Genomic DNA, 20,437 nt, shown 5'->3' on the forward strand with positions numbered 1-20,437 from the left:
CCCCAGGGACAGCCAGGGCCCCCCCAGGGATAGCCAGGGCATCCCCGGGGACACCTAGGGGACAGCAAGGGCACCTCCAGGGACACCTATGGGACAGCCAGGGCACCCCCAGGGACACCAAGGGGACAGCCAGGGCACCTCCAGGGACACCTAGGGGACAGGCAGGTCACCTCCAGGGACACCAAGGGGACAGCCACGGCACCCCAGGGACGCCTAGGGGACAGCCAGGGCACCCCAAGGGACAGCCAGGGCACCCCCAGGGAGACCTAAGGGACAGCCAGGGCATCCCCAGGGACACCAGAGCACCCCCAGGGACACTTAGGGGACAGCCAGGGCCCTCCCAGGGACACCAGGGTACACCCAGGGCCCCCCCAGGGCCCCCTCAGGGACAGACAAGGCACCCCTAGGGACACCTATGGGACAGCCAGGGACCCCCAGGGACAGCCAGGGCACCCCCAGGGACACCTAGGGGACAGCCAGGGCACCCCCAGGTACAGCCAGGGGACAGCCAGGGCCCCCCCAGAGGTTGAAGGGGCCCCCCCGCTCCAAACCCAGCACGGCCGCCTGCGTTGCGGCCCCCCAAAAACCCATGGCCGCCCCCCGAGCTGATATCGACCCCCCCACAGCATCATTGATCCCCACCCGAGTGTCACTGACCCCCCCAATGTCATTGATGCCCCCCCAATATTCCATTGATCCTTCCTCAGCGTCGCTGACCCCCCCCAAAATTCCATTGATCCCCTCCACTTGATCCCGCCCTTTTTCTCCCCTCACGTTTCCCGCCCTTTTTCTCCCCTCACGTTTCCCGCACTTTTTCGTGGGGAACCACCCCTGAGGGGTTCTGTGGAGGGATTCTGGAGGTCCGAGGGGTGAATTTGGGGTTTGAAGGGAGGTTTTGGGGGGTCCCAGGGATGGATTTGGGGGTTTTTGGGGGTCCAAGGGATGGATTTGGGGGTCCCGGGGTGGATCTGGGGTCCTGGGGAGGTTTTGGGGGGTCCCAGGGGTGGATTTGGGGTTCATGGGGAGGGGTTTTTGGGGGTCCCTCACCTGCAGGGCGTCGTGGGGGTGGCAGGGGGAGGGGGCAGCGGGGGGGGCCCAGCGCCCACCCCCCCTTGGGCTTCAGGAGGGCGTCGATGAGACCGAAACAGCTCGGGGGGGGGGTCAAAAACGGGGGGGGGTCACGGGCTGGAACCCCCCAGTGCCCCCCAAACCACCCCCAGGGCCCCCCCCGACCTCCAGGAGCCCGCAAAACCCTCCTCAGGTTCCTTTGATGCCGCAAATGGGCCGCCCAAACCTCCCGAAGCCCCCCCAAAAACACCCACCGCAGCCCCTTGAGACTCCCCGCAGACCCCCCAAACCCCTCCAGGACAACTCGGGACCCCCAGGACCCCCCAAAATCCGCCCCTCCCTCCCCCTGAGGCCTCATTTGACCCGCTCCACGTTGCGGACAGGCACCAGATGATCAAGCCACAAGCACCAGCACCTGCGGGACTGGGATGGACTGGGAGCACTGGGAGGGTGATCAGAGAGAACTGGGATGGACGGGGAGTGGACTGGGACGAACTGGCAGGCGTGTGGGGGTCCGTGGTGGGCACACGGTGCCTTACTGGTCTATACTGGGATGGGTCTAATGGCCCCAGGGGAGGGGGTGTGGCCACACTGGTCCAGACTGGGAGGGGTGTCACCATAACGCCGGAGGCGGAGTCGAGGATACGAGCGAGGCAGGGACACCTAGGGGACAGCCAGGGAACCCCCAGGGACACCTAAGGGACAGCCAGGGCACCCCCAGGGACACCTATAGGAAAGCCTGGGCACCCCAGGGACAGCCAGGGAACCCCAGGGACACCTAGGGGACAGCCAGGGCCCCCTCAGGGACAGCAAGGGCACCTCCAGGGACACCAAAGGGACAGCCAGGGCACCCCAGGGACAACTACGGGAAAGCCAGGGCACCCCTACGGACACCTAAAGGAAAGCCTGGGTACCCCAGGGACAGCCAGGGCACCCCCAGGGACACCTAGGGGACAGCCAGGACACCCCAAGGGACACCCAGGGGTCAGGCAGGGCACCCCCAGGGACACCTAGGGGACAGCAAGGCACCCCAGGGACACCCTGGGCACCCCCAGGGACACATAAGGGACAGCCAGGGCACCCCAAGGAGAGCCAGGGCACCCCCAGGGACATCTAAGGGACAGCTAGGGCACCCCCAGGGACACCTAGGGGACAGCCAGAGCACCCCAGGGACACCCAGGGCACCCCCAGGGACACCAAGGGGACAGCCAGGGCACCTCCAGGGACACCTATGGGACAGCAAGGGCACCCCCAGGGACACCAAGGGGACAGCCAGGGCACCTCCAGGGACACCTAGGGGCCAGCCAGGGCACCCCCAGGGACACATAGGGGACAGCCAGGGTACCCCCAGGGACCCCTAGGGGCCAGCCAGGGCACCCCCAGGGACACGTAGGGGACAGCTAGGGCACACCAGGGACAGCCAGGGCACCCCCAGGGACACCTAGGGGACAGCCAGGGCCCCCCAGGGACACCTAGGAAGACAGCCAGGGCCCCCCCAGGGACAGACAAGGTACCCCTAGGGGACAGTCAGGGCACCCCCAGGGAGACCTAAAAGACAGCCAGGGCAGCCCTGGGACACCTAGGGGACAGCCAGGGCACCCCCAGGGACACCTAAGAGACAGCCAGGGCACCCCAGGGACAACTAGGGGACAGCCAGGGCACCCCCAGGGACACCTAGGGGACAGCCAGGGCATCCCAGGGACAGTCAGGTCCCCCCAAGGGACACCTAGTGGACAGCCTGTGGACCCCAAGGGACACCTAGGGGACAGCCAGGGCACTCCAGGGACACCTAGGGGACAGCCAGGGCAACCCCAGGGACACCTAGGGGACAGCCAGGGCACCCCCAGGGCCACCTAGGGGAAAGCCAGAGCACCAAGAGCTCCAAGTGCTCTCCAAGGCAGGCTCAAAACCCTTACCAACGATTGGCTTTAATAAAGCAACTCACACAAAGTCACCAGCACCACACGGTTGGTCTGTAACGGCTGCAACAAAATACGCCCTCCTGGAAGCAGTTCAGCACTTACTGATCACTTCTTTGTTTTGGCACTTCCCAGCCAGGGCCTGCGGGGCCTCCTGCAGATGCAGGTCTTCGCTGACAAGGCTCCACTTGTGCAGCAGCAGCAGGATTAGGGGCAGGAGCAGGAGCAGCTCCCTGAAATTTTAGAAAATATTAGAAAAATACAGGCAAAAATCTCACCTCTGTCCTCCCCTAAGAACATCCCTAGGACATCATCCCAGTTTTTCCCAGCTAGGAGCTGCAAGGAATTCAGGCAGGGGAATTGACATCAGGGAACAGCTTTGTAAAGTCAAAGGCAGAAAGAGAAGATCCACCAGCAAAGGGCAGGAAAGGGGAAAGGTTTCTGAAAACATTTCTGCAGTCTAATTAATAATTATTTCTGCTTCCCCAGCGAGAAGAACACAAACTCACAGCCATTCAGGCCTGACAGTCCCCTGCAGCCAGAGCTCAGCACACATCCACAGAAGCAAGTCCAGCATCTGAAAGAAAAAAAAAAAAAAAAAAAAACAACAAAAAAACACAATCAAACCAGTAGGAAAAGGTGATTTCTTTGGCTTCAAAGTTATTTCAAGTTCTTAAAGCCCAACACAGCTGCTAGGAGAAACAGAGTCAGGGCTCCTGGCAGACAGAGGGTGTTTTCCCCCCCAGGGGACTGCAGAGGAATTGTCTGGGACTTGGACTGTCCCTCGGGGTGACACCAGTTGCTGTGACTTCTATCATTCCATATGTTTGACTCCCAAAACTTCCCAGCCCAGGGGCTTGAGCTGACAGGGCAGCACAAAGATTGTTCTCTGTGTGGTGCCCAGATTTGGGGTTCACTGTCACCTTTGCTAGTTTAGATGAATTATACCCACGGCCCCGAATTCCCTGCTCAGTTCCCGCTGCAATAACCTCACAGTGCCTCACGGAGCACGGATATTCCCACGCAGAGCTGCTGCTTGAATGCCAGACGTGTCAGGAACCAGCAGAGCTTCCAAGGAAGCTCAGCAGGATGGGGACAGGATAGGTTTCTATTCCATAGATTTGGTTAATTATAACCCTCACCCCCTGGGGGTCACCTGTCAGATTTCCCTGGAATTCAGCCACCCCCTGAGCTCGGGCTCCAGGTGATGTTTCAGAGCAGGAGAAGGCACTGGCCGGCCTGTGCTGAGGCAGCCCCTGTGCCCTCGGGAGGACACAGCTCCCTGCAGGAGCTCAGCTCCTTTCCGAGCCCCAGCAGTGGCCTCTGCAAGTGCCTTTCCCTCAGGCAAGGGACGCCCATCCCTGCCTTCAGCACACCTCCAGTGGGACCCACCTGCAAAAGCTTTCCATCGCTTCTGCACTCCGGCCGGCTCCCTGGAAAAGTCCAGACTTCATCCAAACGAAACTCCATCCCACTCAAACCTTTGATTTTGAGGCATCTCCGAGGGCCGTTGCTCTGGATTTAATTTCTGTGAGGGAGGAGCGCCTTGGCTTTAATGCTGCCGACGGGTGATGTCCTCAGGCTGAAAGGGAGGGGATTTGGGGTGGCCAGGACATCCCTGGCAACTGTGTGGGAGCTCCGGGAGGTGGGAATTGCTGTCTGAGCCCCTCTGCAGACAGCCCGAGCCGCCGTTCCCGGGCAATGCCAGCTGTTCCCCGGGGAGCTCTTGGGCTGTGGGTGCCTCTGTCTGGGCTGCAGCATCTCCCCGTGCCCGGCGGGAGCAGCCCCTGGCCGAGGAGCCGCGGCAGCCCCGGGGCCGTGTCCGTGCCAGCCCCGAGCCCGGCCCCGGGCCCTGCGTTTGGCCGCCGCTGCCACGGGCGGGGCCCCGCAGGCACAGCTCCTCCCTGCACATCATCCCAGGGCTGCTGGCCCCGCTGGGGCTGCCGGCCTCCTTCCTCCCTGCGCCTCCGGGCACCCGGGACACCTGCAGGAAACCCCGAGGGACACTGCAGGCGGCACGGGGGGGCACCGAGGCCTCCGGCCAGAAAAGCAGCCCCGGCCTCAGCAGCTGCCATCATTTTGGCCCGGCAACACTCACCTGCAGGAAACGCCCCTGTGCGGGTGGGACCGGCCCTGCCTCTCTGCAGAGCTTTGGCCGTGGAAGAAGGGAAGCCTCAGGACTTGTCCTGCTCCTTTCCGCCCGGAAAGAGACTTTGTGTGAGTACTTTTACGGCAGCTGCTGGGTAAATCCTGGAAAGGACAGGAAATCAGCGTCACTGGAAGAGCTTTGTGCTGTCGTGAGCTGCCAGCCACTTCTGCCCTCGAGCCATTCCAGGGGCTGGTGTGTGAAGCAGCTTTGGCAGAGAAGGCGGCACTGCACTTACCTTAGTGGGGCCAAGCGTTGCCATCCTATGGAGGTCCATCCCCATAATGCAGAGATTGGTTCAGCTGCTTGGAGCAGAGTCCGGGTAATGCCAAGGTGCTGAGTTCGATTCTCAAACGGTCCGTCCGCTTGAGAGTCAGATTTTAGGATCCCTCTCAGCCTCAGTATATCCTGTGACCTGGAAATAAGAGGAAAATTCTCGGCTGAGTTTTAATAAAACAGCTTTTGCCATTGCAGGGTGTGAGCTGCACTCGGCGATTTTCGGCCGCGACGAGCCCCACGAGCCTTCCGCCCTTCCTTGCCGCCATCTTGGTTGCGTCTGAGGCCACTTCCGGTCCCGCCGGCATCTTTTTTGCGGCTCGACATAGGCCCCGGCAGGTGTTTACACAGACGCCTGACTAAATCCACGAATTTAAAAGCAAACGCGGCGCGGCTGAGCACACGGTCGGTGTCCCCACACCTGGAGACGCCGCGGAAAATTGCGCCCGGGCGGCGCCGTAGTCGGGGTTTTTGTGCAGGCATCTGGGTAAACGCCTATAGGGTCCTTATTTTTCCCGCCCTTTTGGCCGCCCTTTTTGGAAGGTCGGGCGCCTCGCGCCTGGGCGCCATTTTGTGAGGGGCGTCGCGTGACTTACGCTTTTCATTGCCGCCATCTTTGTTGTGGCTGAGGCCACTTCCGTCCCGGCCGCCATGTTCTTTGCGGCTCGGCATAGGCCCCCGGCAGGTGTTTACACAGACGCCTGACTAAATCCACGAATTCGAACGCAATCGCGGCGCGACTCAGCACACGGCCCGTGTCGGCACACCTGGAAACGCCGCGGAAAATTGCGTCCCGGCGGCGCCGTAGTCGGGGTTTCGTGCAGGCGTCTGGCTAAACGCCTATAGGGTCCTTATTTTTTCCCGCCCTTTTGGCCGCCCATTTTGGAAGGTCAGCCGCCTCCCGCCTCGGCGCCATTTTGTGAGGGGCGTCGCGTGACTTCCGCTTCTGCTTGCCGCCATCTTTGTTGCGGCTGAGGCCACTTCCGTCCCGGCCGCCATGTTCTTTGCGGCTCGGCATAGGCCCCCGGCAGGTGTTTACACAGACGCCTGACTAAATCCACGAATCCGAACGCGGACGCGGCGCGACTGAGGACACGGCCGGTGTCCGCACACCTGGAGACGCCGCGGAAAATTGCGCGCGGGTGGCGCCGTAGTCGGGGTTTTTGTGCAGGCATCTGACTAAACGCATATAGGGTCCTTATTTTTCCCCGCCCTTTTGGCCGCCTTTTTTAGAAGGTCAGGCGCCTCGCTTCTTGCCGCCATCTTGGTAGTGGAACCCACTAAAATGCCCCCTCGGCTCCTCCCACAAGCGCCTGACTCAATGGACTGCCGCCCGCGGCGCCGCTGCGCCCCCATCCCGTGTCCGCACACCCGCAAACGCCGCGGAAAATCGCGCCCGGACGGCTCCGGGGTCCGGGTGGCGCGCGCAGGCAGCCGGCTGCCACGCGCCCGGGCTCCTTGCCTTTTTCCCTCCCTTTCGGCCCTGAGCTGCGGGCGGGCGGGCGGCAGCGCCGCCCCCGAGCTCACAATGCGGGGCTGCCACGCGCGTCGGGGACGGGCGGGGGGGACAGCTGCACTACCGCTCTTTGCCCACACGGTGGCAGCATTGCCGCACAGATCAGGCGGGACGGGCACGGGGGACAGCTGCACTACCGCTCTTTGCCCACAGGGTGGCAGCATTGCCGCACAGATCAGGCGGGACGGGCGGGACGGGACAGCTGCACTACCGCTCTTTGCCCACAGGGTGGCAGCATTGCCGCACGGCTCCCCATAAATCCTCCCAAAAAATCCCCCCAAAAATCCTCCAAAAAATCCCCCAAATATCCTCCTAAAAATCCCCAAAAACTTCCCCAAAATCCCCCCCAAAATTCCCCAAAATTTCCTCCCAAAAATCCACCACAAAATCCACGAAATCCCCACAAAAATCTCCTCAAAAATCCTCCCAAATATTCCTGCAAAATTCCCCAAATATCCACAAAAAATCCTCTCAAAAATCCCCAAAAATCGCCCCAAAAATCCCCGAAAATATCCTCCCAAAAATCCCCCCCAAAATCCCCCAAAAATCCCCCCCAAAATTCTCCAAACATGCTGCAAAATATCATCCAAAAATTAAAAAAAAATCCTCCCCCAAATTCCCCCTAAATCCCCCAAGAATCCCCCCAAAATCCTCCCTAAAAATCCACAGAAAGATCCTCGAAAAACACCCCCCGGGAATCCCCAAAAATATCCCCAAATTCGCCCCAAAAATCCAATCAAAATCCCCCAAAAATCCTCCCCAAAAAATTCCTAAAAATCCCCCTAAAAATCTCCCCTAAAATTCCCCAAAATTCCCCCCCAAAACACCTCCAAAAATCCCCCCCAAAAATCCTCCAAAAAATCCCGCCAGGTTCCCCCAAAAATCCTCCCAAAAACCTCCCAAAATTACACCAAAAATGCCCCCAAAAATCCCCCCAAAATCCTGCCAAAACTCCCCCAAAAATCCCCGACAAATCCCCCTAAAATCCATAAAAATCCCCCCAAAAATCCCAAAAAAAATCCTCCCAAAATTCCTGCAAAATTCCCCAAATATCCACAATAAATCATCCCAAAAATTGCCCCTAAAATCATCAAAAAATCTCGCAAAATTCCCCAAAAATCCTCCCAAAAATCCCGCAAAACCCCCCCAACATCTCCCCAAAAAAGCCTCCAAAAATCCACAAATATACCTCCACACTCCCACAAACTCCCCCCAAAAATCCCCAAAGAAATTCCCCTATAATCCAGAAAAATGCCCCCAAATCCTGTCGTTTTCTTCAATCCGTGTTTATTTGGTCACATTTGAAATGATGGTTCAAACCAGACGAATTCCTTCCCCTAACACATCACAAACACAGTTCATTAGAATTCAAGGCGCCTGGTTTCCTAAGGGGTCCAATTCCCATCTCCATTCCAATCCCATTGGCGTATTTTCTCTTTCTCCCTGTCTGCTGTATGTCTGCTGGGGGGGCCGGGGGGTCGTGGGGGCTTTATTTGGTGGGGTTTTTCCGTTCGCTTCCCCTAAGCCCAACCCAAAATTCAACACAAGCAGCTCTGCCCTCGGCAAGGCAGGAAAGAACCAGCCCCGTGTGTCCAAGGAACAGCAATCAGGCCGGCATTCAGCTTTTAATGGCATTCATGGAACTGAAAACGCAGCGAATTGAACTTCACAAAGAGATGAATCCCGGCAATTAAACAAACACTTGGCAAGTTTTCCTGGGAATTCCCAAAACTCTGTGGACACGGTGCTGAACAATTCCTCATTTACTAACGTGAATTGGGTCCCTTTCCTTGGAAATGTGCCCCACCACGTCCAAAACTTCCAGTTCGGATGGAAAATTGGCACTGGCTAGAAACGTTCCCTTCCTAAAATCAGAGAGAGGAAAACCATCAAATAAAAGGAAGGAATAACACCTACATCCCAGCTTGCCTGAGAGACAAGCTCAGCAATTTCTAACGTGGAAAACTTTCCCGCCAGCCAGGAAACCGGTGGGGTTCGTGGAACGACGATTTCAAATCTGCTGCCTCTGCTCTCATTTTCAAGGGAAGGGAGAATTAAAAAGGTCAAGCCACTCCTATCCCATAGGAATGGACCGAATAATCCCTCTATTTTGTGGGAGTAACAATGCAAAGAAACTCCAATCGCACTTGGATTTGACACCGGAAACCCTCAGCAGAGTTGGCAAGTTTCAGTGGAACAAAAGAGCCACAATTCCTGCAATAACCAAAATTCACCTTGGCAAAAAGAGGAGGAGGAGGAGGAGGAGGAGGAGGAGGAGGAGGAGGAGGAGGAGGAGGAGGAGGAGGAGGAGGACGAGGAGGAGGAGGAGGAGGAGGACGAGGAGACCAGGAACACACTCCGGCTGACAGCAAGGATTTCTTGGAAAAGGCAGGAAATCAAAGGGACAGTCTGTGTCCAGTTCTGGCCAGGTAATTACCCAGGAGTCAGAGAGAAAAGTGGGAACCTTGGACTGGGATGAGGCCTTCCAGGGGCTTCACTTCCTACTGGCTCTCTCCTCTTTTTGCCAACTGCCTGCAAGAGGAAAAACAACAGGAGTCAAGTTCAAACACGGACAGGATGTGCTGGCTTCAGGCAGACTGCAGTGCACCTCGCAGAAATCACTGAAAGGCATGAAAGGAACCAAGGGAAATTAAAGAAGAGCTGCCACCTCCAAGGGCTCTCCAAGGCAGGCTCAGAACCCTTACCAACGATTGGCTTTAATACAACAACTCACACAGAGTCACCAACACCACACGGACACAGCACCGTTCTTTTGGAGTGGAGTTCTAGAGAAATGCGGAAGAACGGAAAAGCCTTCCTAAACCCGGAAACTCCTTGAAGAGATAGACAGGGCACAGCTGCTGACAGAGCCTTGGGATTCAGGGGGAAAACCCCAAGTTTTCAGTCTTTAGCATCTTCCACTCTGCCATCGTTGACAGCAAACACGGCTTCAGCCTCAGGGAGACGCGGAGAACTCCGAGATTTTGCAGATCCTGCTCTCACCTCTCGCCCCATATTTTTCCTTTCTTCCAAAACGATGACAACAAGAAAAGTCAACTATTGCAGTTTTGCTTGCTTGATGTGTTTTTTGGTTTTACTTACACGTGACTTTCAGATCCCCATCCACACTCAGAATCATTCAAACCTTCGAGCACAGAGCCTCCAGGCACCGCTTATTTCTTCTGAGATTTGATTCAAGAAGACCATTTTTCAGAACCTGACATGAGATTGGCAACTAAGTTCCATTTTACAGCTCTTCCCCTTTTTAAACTGTGTTTCCTCAAAGCTTCCCAATTGTGCTAAGCTTAGAATTCACCCCAAGGAAGACCTGAAAAATGCCTTGCCATTTCCTTTCCTCCTCCCTCAAGCTCCATCAGGCTGGCAGAAGGCATTAGTACTGTTTCCAGAGCAGTTGGCCTCACTTGGACTGTTGGTCTGTAATGGCTGCAACAAAATACGCCCTCCTGGAAGCAGTTCAGCACTTACTGATCACTTCTTTGTTTTGGCACTTCCCAGCCAGGGCCTGCGGGGCCTCCTGCAGATGCAGGTCTTCGCTGACAAGGCTCCACTTGTGCAGCAGCAGCAGGAGCAGGAGCAGCAGGAGCAGCAGCAGGAGCAGCAGGAGCAGCAGCAGGATCAGCAGGATCAGCAGGAGCAGCAGGAGCAGCAGGAGCAGCAGGAGCAGCAGCAGGAGCAGCAGGAGCAGCAGGAGCAGCAGCAGGAGCAGCAGGAGCAGCAGGAGCAGCAGCAGGAGCAGCAGGAGCACCAGGAGCAGCAGCAGGAGCAGCAGCAGGAGCAGCAGGATCAGCAGGAGCAGCAGGAGCAGCAGGAGCAGCAGCAGGAGCAGCAGGAGCAGCAGGAGCAGCAGCAGGAGCAGCAGGAGCAGCAGGAGCAGCAGCAAGAGCAGCAGGAGCAGCAGCAGCAGGAGCAGCAGGAGCAGCAGGAGCAGCAGGAGCAGCAGGAGCAGCAGCTCCCTGCTGGAGAGGACGCTGTCATTCACCTCATCCCCCTAAAAGCCTCAGCAGCAACAGCACGGTGTTCCTGCACAGAGCTGAGGGGGCCGAAGAACTCGGTCAGCCTGGCCAGATCTACGTTAGTCCTGCCAAGAGGAAACACAAGTGCCACGTGTTTTCCTGCGTGCTAATTAATGAGTACAGTTTCTAAGCCTTACTGTGGCAAGGGCCAGAAATGAAGGACCTAGGACTTGACAGCAGCTGTGCATCACACTTTACTTTCTTTCCCCATGTCTTCAAACACCTAAATCCTCCTGTCAGAGAAATCTCGTCCAAATTCACTACTCGACACGCAAACTGAAGGTGAAAAAAGCCATTCATCAACCAGAGACAAAGAAATCCTCCTGGCCTTAATAAAGGTCAAACTGGACAGAGGATGAAATGCAAACTGACCAAAACAAAAAACAAAACAAAGACTTACCCAATATGTTTGATGAAGGGGGCCAAAACATACAGAAACTCATTTACAAGCTGAATAGGGAGGAGGGATTGATTCTTGTTTTGTCTCTTCTCCTGGGATTGATTCTTGTTTTGTCTCTTTTCTTAGCCACAGAGTATGGAGTAAGGAAGTCATCTGACTGATCCCCTTGCTTTTCAGAAACCTGAGAAACAAAACAAAACAAAACGAAATTAACAAGCCCAACGAAACCAACCAACCAACAAGAAAACAAAACAGAGAACCACTTTGGGAAGGCAGATCCTCGCCAGCAGCTGGTCCATCACCTAGACAGGGGACCCTATTCCAGGGCACTTTTGGGGCACCTGCCTGAGCCTGTCAGGGCGCTCTGCGCAGAAGAGATTTCTGCCGGATGCAAACGTACCTGAGGGAGAGGCAAGGGGGGAGGAATGTTCTAGACAACTCAAAGCCATTGCTGTGCCACTTCCCGTGCGGCAGGTCCCGTGACAGGACGGGATCTGAGGCTGTTTGAAACTCAAAAGGTAGAGACACCGATTCCAGGTGCCAGTTGGCTTTCTCAGTTTTTCCAGCAAGTGTTTTCCAAACCACGAAGCCCCCCCAGCATCATCCCCCTCCTATCACAACCTGAAAGCATCTCGATTCTGTTTTCGAAACCCCAAGGGACACCTCAGAGTTCAGCGAGTTCTGCCCGTCCGGCCCTCGGTGCCCCCGCCTCCCTGCCTGTCGCCCTTGTTTTCATACTCACTCACACAGTTATTCTACCGTGGGCAGCAAAATTGTTCCCGTTTCTCCTGTACTTCTCTGCTCACCTTTGCTCTCAGCTGTGCGGGACCCACGGGAGGAGGCCGTGATCCCGGATCAGCTCACAGGCAGCTTTGCTGGCACGGGCAGCGCTTTGGAATATCTCCAGAATACCGCTCTGAAACAGAAAATAGGACCTGTTCTTCTACGGTCAAGATCGAACGATCGAACTCAGAATTAGCAATCGGACCGGCATCTGATCAGCTTCAAGGTGACACGAACACCAGCTGCTCTCAGCGACTCCAGGGAAGGAAAGACGCTCTCCGTTCAAAGCTACTCTCACGAGGAGTCTTCAGGCAGTGAGAGGATTTTGTTCTTTTGTCCAAGGCTTCGATACCCGAACCGCTCAGGGCGGACGCTGCCGAAGCCGAGAGCTCCCGGCACGTGAGCTTCCCTCCCGCTGAAGCGCAGTTCAGGTAACAAACGTGCTGCCTGTGGATGGAGACCCCCGAAAGAGAAAAGGCCCTGACAGCAGGCACAAAGGCACGGTGCCCACGTGAGGCTCCGTGATGGCAGCAACCTGTTCCAGTTTCAGGGGACAAGGCTGCGACCGGTTTGGACACAAGCAATTATCTCCCCCTCCACACGGACACAAAATCAACAAGGAACAGGTTTTCAAGAAGGCAAAGGCAGAGTCAGCTGCTCCTTTTTGCTTTGGCCTTGAGATCTCAAAGCCATGCAGACTTCTGTACTTTGGGGTTTTTTGGTGCTTTCTTTCCAAATTCTTACCTGGGAGCGAGCCCTCATCACACAAGAGACTGTTGAAAAGGAGAGAATGACCTGGAAAATCCTCTGGCAGTCATAAAGCCCACAGCAACGTTTGCCACGAAGCCCTTCCCCAGGACATCTGAGGATCCACTCGCAGGCTCTGCTTTGTACTGGAAGGCACAGAAATACCATCATCAGACATTTAGACGTTGCCAAAGAATACCTGCTCCTAAGAGCACAAAACTCTGGTTCCCTGGGAGTGCCAGCTCAGGCCTGACCACAGCTTCTTCTGGACCTGTCCATTTCCATTCCTATCGAATTTCATCCCTAACATCCATCAGGAACAGTCAGCCTGCAGCCCAAACATGCAGTGCAAATGGAATCGTAGAGGTTGCCGTTCCCAAGACACTTCAGTGCGACTCTAACATTACTAATCGAAACTCAGAGATGAATGTCAGCTCGCTGGGGCAGAACATTCTGTTTGTCGTGCTCGCAGAGCAATACGCAGCGCAAGTCGTTGCGCCTTAGCACTAAAAACCAACGCAGTCCCCACAGACATGGCAGTTTTAACCCCAAGAGGAAACAAAAGAAAGATGCCTCTAATTAACCACCCATGGGAGAATGAGAGTTCATTGTATTTTTATGGCTTTTTTCTATACATTTCTCAAGAATTCCTGGATCGAGAAAGCGGGACTCTTACCTCCAAATCAATACTGAAGAAAAGCTGGAAAAAACTGGTACTTTCCTCAGGTCCGAGTACTGATGTGACGGAAGGAATCTGTCTCCCTTGAGGTACATGTGCTCCTCTGTGAAGAGAAAAAGGTGGGGCATCGTGGAGGAGGACAACCTTCCCAATCCACAAGCACGGACAATAATGAATGGAAGCTGTACTGTGCAGTGTTCCAAGCTGGGAGAACAGCGCAGGAACTGCAGAAGGCCTTTGCTCTGAGGCTCAGCGTGTTGCTGGCCACCCCTCCCCTTCTCTTCCCCAGAATGAAAAGCTCAGTCAAGAGTGTCTGAGCACAAAGCAGGTGGGGAGATCACCATTCCCCAGGGCTCTGCTTTTCACCCCAGCAGTGACACACGCAGGAAGTTCCAGTACCTGGCTTCAGGATCTGCTGTGCCACACGAGCAGGGTCAGGGAGAAGGTGAACCTGAGGTGTGGCCGCCTGATTCCATTCTGCACCGCATCCCAGAGACACAGCAACTGCAAGAGCCCAGGGAGAAAAGCCTGAACTACAGCCCAGATGAACACAACAGGAGCATGGATACATGAACCAGCTTCTGGGACATTTCATAGGCCAGGCAGGTCAAATATCAGTTCTCTCAGGATTTCCGTTCCTACAAGCAAAATTCCCAAGAATTTCTAAAACACATTTCCCACTTTCTCTGTCCATGGATTGTAACAGGTGGCAACACAAAGCAGTAGAGGAGAAACAAGGGAGAGAGGATGGAAATCTTCTTTTAGCTGTCTCACCACGTGCATGCAGGTGGATGAGCGAGGCAACACCTCTCCCAGACACGTCCATGAGCTACAAGCTCTCACCTGCCAAACTGGCAACCGAGCTGAGCCTTACCTGGCTCATCTCTCGAAAGCAAGCCCCTTCCAGATGGGGTCATAAGGAAGCCAGCCGCTCTCATGTTGGAATCATGGCTGCTTAGGGCAGCTACTGTAAGACCCAGGGCGAGGAAACGGCCTCCCGTGATCCCAGGGCAAATCAGGCCAAATATTGGGAAGTCTGATGGTGGGAGGGCTGTCCAGCCCTGGCACAGCTGCCCAGGGCAGTGGTGGAGGCCCCGTCTCTGGAGGGATCAAAAGCTGTGCGGACGTGGCACCTGGGGACATGGGACAGGGTGGCACCGGGGGAATGGTTGGCACTGCCATCTCAGAGGGCTCCTCCGACCTGAAGGTTGCCTGGCAAGCCCAGGATGCCAGGAGCCAGCAGCCATTTCTCTTGGATTTCCTGCCTACAGGCATTTTAAGCCTGCTTGGCTTCACAGGTGGTTTTATGCCAAGGGCATTGCCATCATTTCTGATCTTAATTCAAGGTTTGGAAAGCTGATTTTTATGAGAACTGGTCCATTTCTTTTGATAAGCCTTAACTTGAGAGTTTCTCTGCACACCAAAATCAGGGGGTGAACCCAACGTGGCCCCAAAGGGCTGTGAGATCCCAGCTATCCAAGGCCCAATTCTCTTGGGATTGGTTTCTTGAACCTTTTCAGGGTTCATTTAGCGAACTTAAGGGTTTGGTATAATTTCATGATGAAAACAACCAGAAACCTGTGAAAAAGAAACTGAACGAAAGCCGGCTAAAAGCATCCCCTGCTGATGGCTCATTAAAACAACTCGTTCAAAAGGAGGCAGGATTGATTCAATCCTCACCAACCCACCTGGCTAAGGTCAGAGTTCTCTGCCCACCGAGGACACAGCATGCAGCAGGGACCTTTCTCCCGCTCTCCAGCACAGGCTGCCTCCCTCCACGGGCAGGGAACTGCAGCCACTCAGGGAACACCGACTTAGTCCTGGGCTGGCAACAGGAGAGGCACAAGGAATATTGTGAAGTCATTCCGATCTCAGCACTGTCCACGCCTGGGAGAAAGTGCTTCCCACACCATTCTTGGAATTGTCTTGTCTGTCCCTTCCAGCTTCGGAAGGTTTTCTGTGGGAGCTGGGATTCTCGGTGCGCTTCAGGAGCCGCAGGTGCCTAAAGCATTCCCCGGGGAACGTGCAGCTTCCCTTGTGCCTTTCAGTTCTTTATCCCAAACAGTCTCCCCAGTGCTCTACAACCCAGAAAGAAAAAAGCCAAAAGAAGGAAAACCAATTCATTCTGACACGACGGAGGCTTGCTTATACCAACACACTTCCAGGCAAAAAACCATTTCTGCCACTCTAACAAATCGACTTGATCTACTGCCTCAACTCGACGGTAAACTATTTAAACATTGCTTTGAAGGTAAACTATTTAAACATTGTTTCAAGAATTCCAGGCTTGGAAATCTCAGCCAGTGCTCAGCTTGGCTACTTCAAGGACATCCCCACCCAGGGCACCCAGCGCTCCCGGTCCCAAACACCACATTCGCCACAAAGCCCATGAAAACCTTGCACGCACAGACGGCACAAGGTTGCTGCGCGTCCTCTCCGGCGGCGGCAGCGGCTCCCGGGGACGTGACCAGCAGAGCCCGCTCCCAGCTGGCTCAGCCCGGACTCGGTGCAGCCCTCAGCCAGAGCTGCGGGGAGCTGACACCGTCCCCGGGAAGCCCTGCCCGGACAACCGGGGCGTCCTCCCCGCCGCCCCCGCCGAAAGCCCCGCGCTTACCTCCGCCGCGCTGAGCTTTGAGTCAGAGAGCAGCCGCCTCCTGCTGCCGGCTGCGGGACGGGCACGGCTCGGGCCGGCTCGGCCGACTTCTTCTGCCCTAAGGCTTTTGTATTTCCCTCCATTTCCCCGGGCCGGAGGGCCGCGGGGGGTGGCGTGTGGGCGCGGCGGAGAGCGGCGGGAACGTGCGGAGCGAGACGGGCGGCCGGCACGGCGGGCGCGGCGGGACCTCGGCAGAGAGAGGCGCCGCCGCCGCTGCCTGCCGGCGCGGGCCCGGCTCCCGCCCGCCCGCCCGCGGCGCCGCCGAGCCCACAGCCCGTGGCCGCGCACCCGGACACGCCGCGGAAAATCGCGGCCGGGCGGCGCCGTGGTCAGGGCAGGGCGAAGGCAGCCGGGCAGGCGCCCCCGCCCACCCCGTCCTTGCCGTTTTCCCCGCTCTTTTTGCCGCCGTCTTTGGAAGGTCAAGCGCGTCGCGCCGAGCCGCCAGCTTGGGAGGGGAAGGACGCGACTTCCGCCCTTCCTCGCCGCCATGTTGGTTGAGGGTGAAGCCACTTCCGGTCAGTCCGCCATCTTTCGTGTTGGCACTGGTCAGGCCCCCCGCGCCGGCTGCTCACCCAGTCACCTGAGTGAATAAAAAACCCGAACCCGCCCGCGGCGCCGCTGCGCCCCCATCCCGCGTCCGCACACCCGCAAACGCCGCGGAAAATCGCGCCCGGACGGCTCCGGGGTCCGGGTGGCGCGCGCAGGCAGCCGGCTGCCACGCGCCCGGGCTCCTTGCCTTTTTCCCTCCCTTTTGGCCCCGAGCTGCGGGCGGGCGGCAGCGCCGCCCCCGAGCTCACAGTGCGGGGCTGCCACGCGCCTCGGGGACGGGCGGGGGGGACAGCTGCACTACCGCTCTTTGCCCACAGGGTGGCAGCATTGCCGCACAGATCAGGCGGGACGGGCGGAGGGGGACAGCTGCACTACCGCTCTCTGCCCACAGGGTGGCAGCATTGCCGCACAGATCATGAGGGACGGGCACGGGGGACAGCTGCACTACCGCTCTTTGCCCACAGGGTGGCAGCATTGCCACACAGATCAGGCGGGACGGGCGGAGGGGGACAGCTGCACTACCGCTCTCTGCCCACAGGGTGGCAGCACTGCCGCGCGGCGGCGCGGAGCGGAGCCATAAACGAACGTGCCCAGGAATGCCCTGGCGAACAGCCTCCGGAATAAATGGCCCAAAAGACCCCCGAGCACACCTGCGAGAGCCCTGCCAGCAACCAGACCGAAACAAAAAAGCCTTTCGTTCAGGCTCTATTCCAAAAATCCCCCCGAATCCCCCCAAATTTACACAAATATCCCCCAAAATTCCCCCTAAAATCCCCCCAAACTCCCCCAAATACCAACAATTCCCCCCCAACTCCCCCCGATTCCCCCCCAAAAATCCTCCCAAAAATCCCCCAAAATCCCCCCAACATTGCCCCAAAATCCACCCAAAATTCCCCAGAAATGCCCCAAAATCCCCCCCCAAAATTCCTGCAAATTTCCCCAAATATCCTCCAAACATCCTCCTAAAAATCCCCCCAAAAATGCCACCAAAACTTCCCCAAATACGCCTTCCAAAATCCACAAAAAATCCCGCAAAAATCTCCCAAAATCCCCCCCCCCAAACTCCCCTAAGTTCCTCCCCGAAATCCCCTAAAAATCCACAAAAAATCCCAAAAAAATCCCCGAAAAACTCCTCACAAAAATCCCAAAAAAATCCTCACAAAAATCCCGCCAAAAATCCAATCAAACCCCCACAAAATCCCCCCAAAATCCTGAAAAAATATATCCGAAAATCGCCCCCAAAATCCAGTCAAAATCCCCCCCAAAATCCCGACAAAAATCCCCACATAAAACCCCAAACACTCCCCAAAAATATCCCCAAAAATCGCCCAAAAAATCCCATCAAAATCCCCTTAAAACTCCACGGAAAAATCCCCGAAAAAATCGCCCCCAAATAACCCCAAATTTCCCCTGAAAATCCCCCCCCAAATGCCCCCATAATCGCCCTAATAATTACATAAAAATACACCCCAAATATCCTCCAAAACCCCCAAAAAGTCCCCGCAAAAATCCGCCCAAAAATCTCCCAAAATTATTAAAAAATCCACAAAAAATCTCGCAAAATCCCCCCAAAAATCCTCCAAAAAATTCCCCAAAATTCCCCCCAAAACAGCCCTCAAAATCCCCCCAAAAATCCTCTCAAAAATCCCTCAAAATTTCCTCCCAAAAATCCACCCCAAAATCCACGAAATCCCCATAAAGGTCCTCCCAAAAATACCCAAAAATCGCCCCAAAAATTCTCCCCAAAATTCCCCCAAAATCAAAAAAAAATCCCTCCAAAAATCCCCGAAAATATCCTCCCAAAAATCCCCTCCAAAATCCCCAAAAAATCCCCCCCCCAAATTCCCCAAACATGCCGCAAAATATCCTCCAAAAATCAAAAAAAATCCCACCCAAAATTCCCCCTGAATCCCCCAAAAATCCCCCCAAAATCCTCCCCAAAAATCCACGGGAAAATCCCCGAAAAACACCCCCCCGGAACCGCCAAAAATATCCTCAAATTCGCCCCAAAAATCCAATCAAAACCCCCCAAAAATCCTCCCAAAAAATTCCTGAAAATCCCCCTCAAAATCTCCCCCCAAATTCCCCAAAATTCCCCCAAAACACCTCTAAAAATCCTCCCAAAAATCCCCGAAAAAATCCCCCCCCAAAATCCCCCCAAAAATCCATTCAAATTCCCCCCAAAAATCCCCCCAAATATGCCCCCAAAATCCCCCCAAAAATCATCAAAAAATCCACAAAAAATCTCGCAAAATACCCCCAAATGTCGTTCAAAAAATCCCCCAAAATCCCCAAAAATATCCCCAAAAATCGCCCCAAAAAACCCACCAAAAATCCTTTCAAATTCCCCAAAAAAATCCCCCCAAGTATGTCCCCAAAATCCCGCCAAATCCCCCCAAAAATTCCTGCAAAATTCCCCACATATCCTCCAAAAAATCCCCCCAAAATAATAAAAAAATCCACAAAAAATCTCGCAAAATCCCCCCAAAAAATCGTCCCAAAATTTCCCCCAAAATCCCCAAAAATATCCCCAAAAATCGCCCCAAAAATCCCTCTGAAAATTCATCCAAATATACCCCCCAAATCCCCCCCAAAATTCCCCCAAAAAATCCACCCCAAAATCCACGAAATCCCCACAAAAAATCCGCCCAAAAATCCTCCCAAAAAATCCCTAAAAATCTCCCTAAAAATCTCCCCCAAAATTCCCCAAAATTCCCCAAAAACACCTCTAAAAATCCTACCCATAAATCCCCGAAAAAATCCCCCCCCAAATTTTCACCAAAAATCCCCCCAAATTCCCCCAACCCCCCCTAATTATGGCCCAAAATCCCCCCAAAAATCCCCCAAATCCCCCCAAATATTCCTGAAAAATTCCCCAAATATCCTCCAAAAAATCCCCCCAAAATCATCAAAAAATCCACAAAAAATCTCGCAAAATCTCCCCCAAATATCCCCCAAAAAATCCCCCCAAAATATCCCCCAAAATATCCCCCTAAATCGCCCCAAAAATCCCTCTAAAAATTGATCCAAAAATACCCCCAAAATCCCCCCCCAAATTCCCCCCAAAAATCCCATCAAAAAACCCGCAAAATCCAACCAAAAATCCCCAAAACATCCCCAAAAATCGCCCCAAAAATCCAATCCAAATCCCCCCAAAATCCTCCTAAAAAAATCCCCCCAAAAATCCTCCCAAAAATCCACAAAATCCCCGCAAAAATCCAATCGAAAAACCCCCCAAAAATCCTCCCAAAATCCCCCCCAAAATCAGCAAAAAAACCACAAAAAATCCCGCAAAATCCCCAAAAATCCTCCAAACATTTCCCCAAAATTCCCCATAAATCCCAAAAGAATCCCCCTCAAAATTCCCCCCCCAAACACCTCCAAAAATCCCCCCTAAAACTCCCCAAAATCTCCCCCAAATCCCCCAAATATTCCACAAAAATGCCCCCAAAAAAAGCCGCAAAAATCCCTCCCAAAAATACCCGAAAAACTCCCCCTAAAGTCCATGAAATTCCCCCCAACAATCCCGCCAAAATGCCCCCCCAAAATTTATTCAAACATCTCCCAAAATCCCCCAAAAATTCCTGCAAAATCCCCCAGATATCCTCCAAAAATCCTCCCAAAAATCCCCAAAAAATCTCCCCAAAAACACCTCTAAAATTCCCCC

General features: G+C 55.0%; 2 long non-coding RNA genes across 6 annotated transcripts; both read right to left on the reverse strand.

The window, feature by feature from the left end:
* Positions 1-8,017: 8,017 nt before the first annotated feature.
* LOC136305369 (uncharacterized) lies at positions 8,018-10,452 on the reverse strand. The gene is made up of 3 exons (XR_010725296.1): positions 10,412-10,452; positions 9,363-10,142; positions 8,018-8,790 (listed from the first exon to the last, which is right to left on the reverse strand). It is a non-coding gene; the product is annotated as an uncharacterized lncRNA (long non-coding RNA).
* A 483-nt stretch (positions 10,453-10,935) lies between these two features.
* LOC136305368 (uncharacterized) lies at positions 10,936-15,909 on the reverse strand. 5 transcript variants are annotated; one of them, XR_010725293.1, is made up of 6 exons: positions 15,257-15,909; positions 13,968-14,072; positions 13,566-13,671; positions 12,166-13,035; positions 11,360-11,540; positions 10,936-11,024 (listed from the first exon to the last, which is right to left on the reverse strand). It is a non-coding gene; the product is annotated as an uncharacterized lncRNA (long non-coding RNA). The 5 variants fall into 5 exon arrangements; XR_010725295.1 differs by having other exon boundaries at positions 11,004-11,540; positions 12,166-12,275; positions 12,887-13,035; XR_010725292.1 differs by having other exon boundaries at positions 11,004-11,540; positions 12,166-12,589; positions 12,887-13,035.
* Positions 15,910-20,437: the final 4,528 nt, after the last annotated feature.

This window comes from Chamaea fasciata, unplaced genomic scaffold (assembly GCF_029207755.1).
Source record: "Chamaea fasciata isolate MVZ Bird 193981 ecotype frontalis unplaced genomic scaffold, bChaFas1.0.hap1 SCAF_381, whole genome shotgun sequence".
In the NCBI taxonomy this organism is placed as follows: domain Eukaryota; kingdom Metazoa; phylum Chordata; class Aves; order Passeriformes; family Sylviidae; genus Chamaea; species Chamaea fasciata.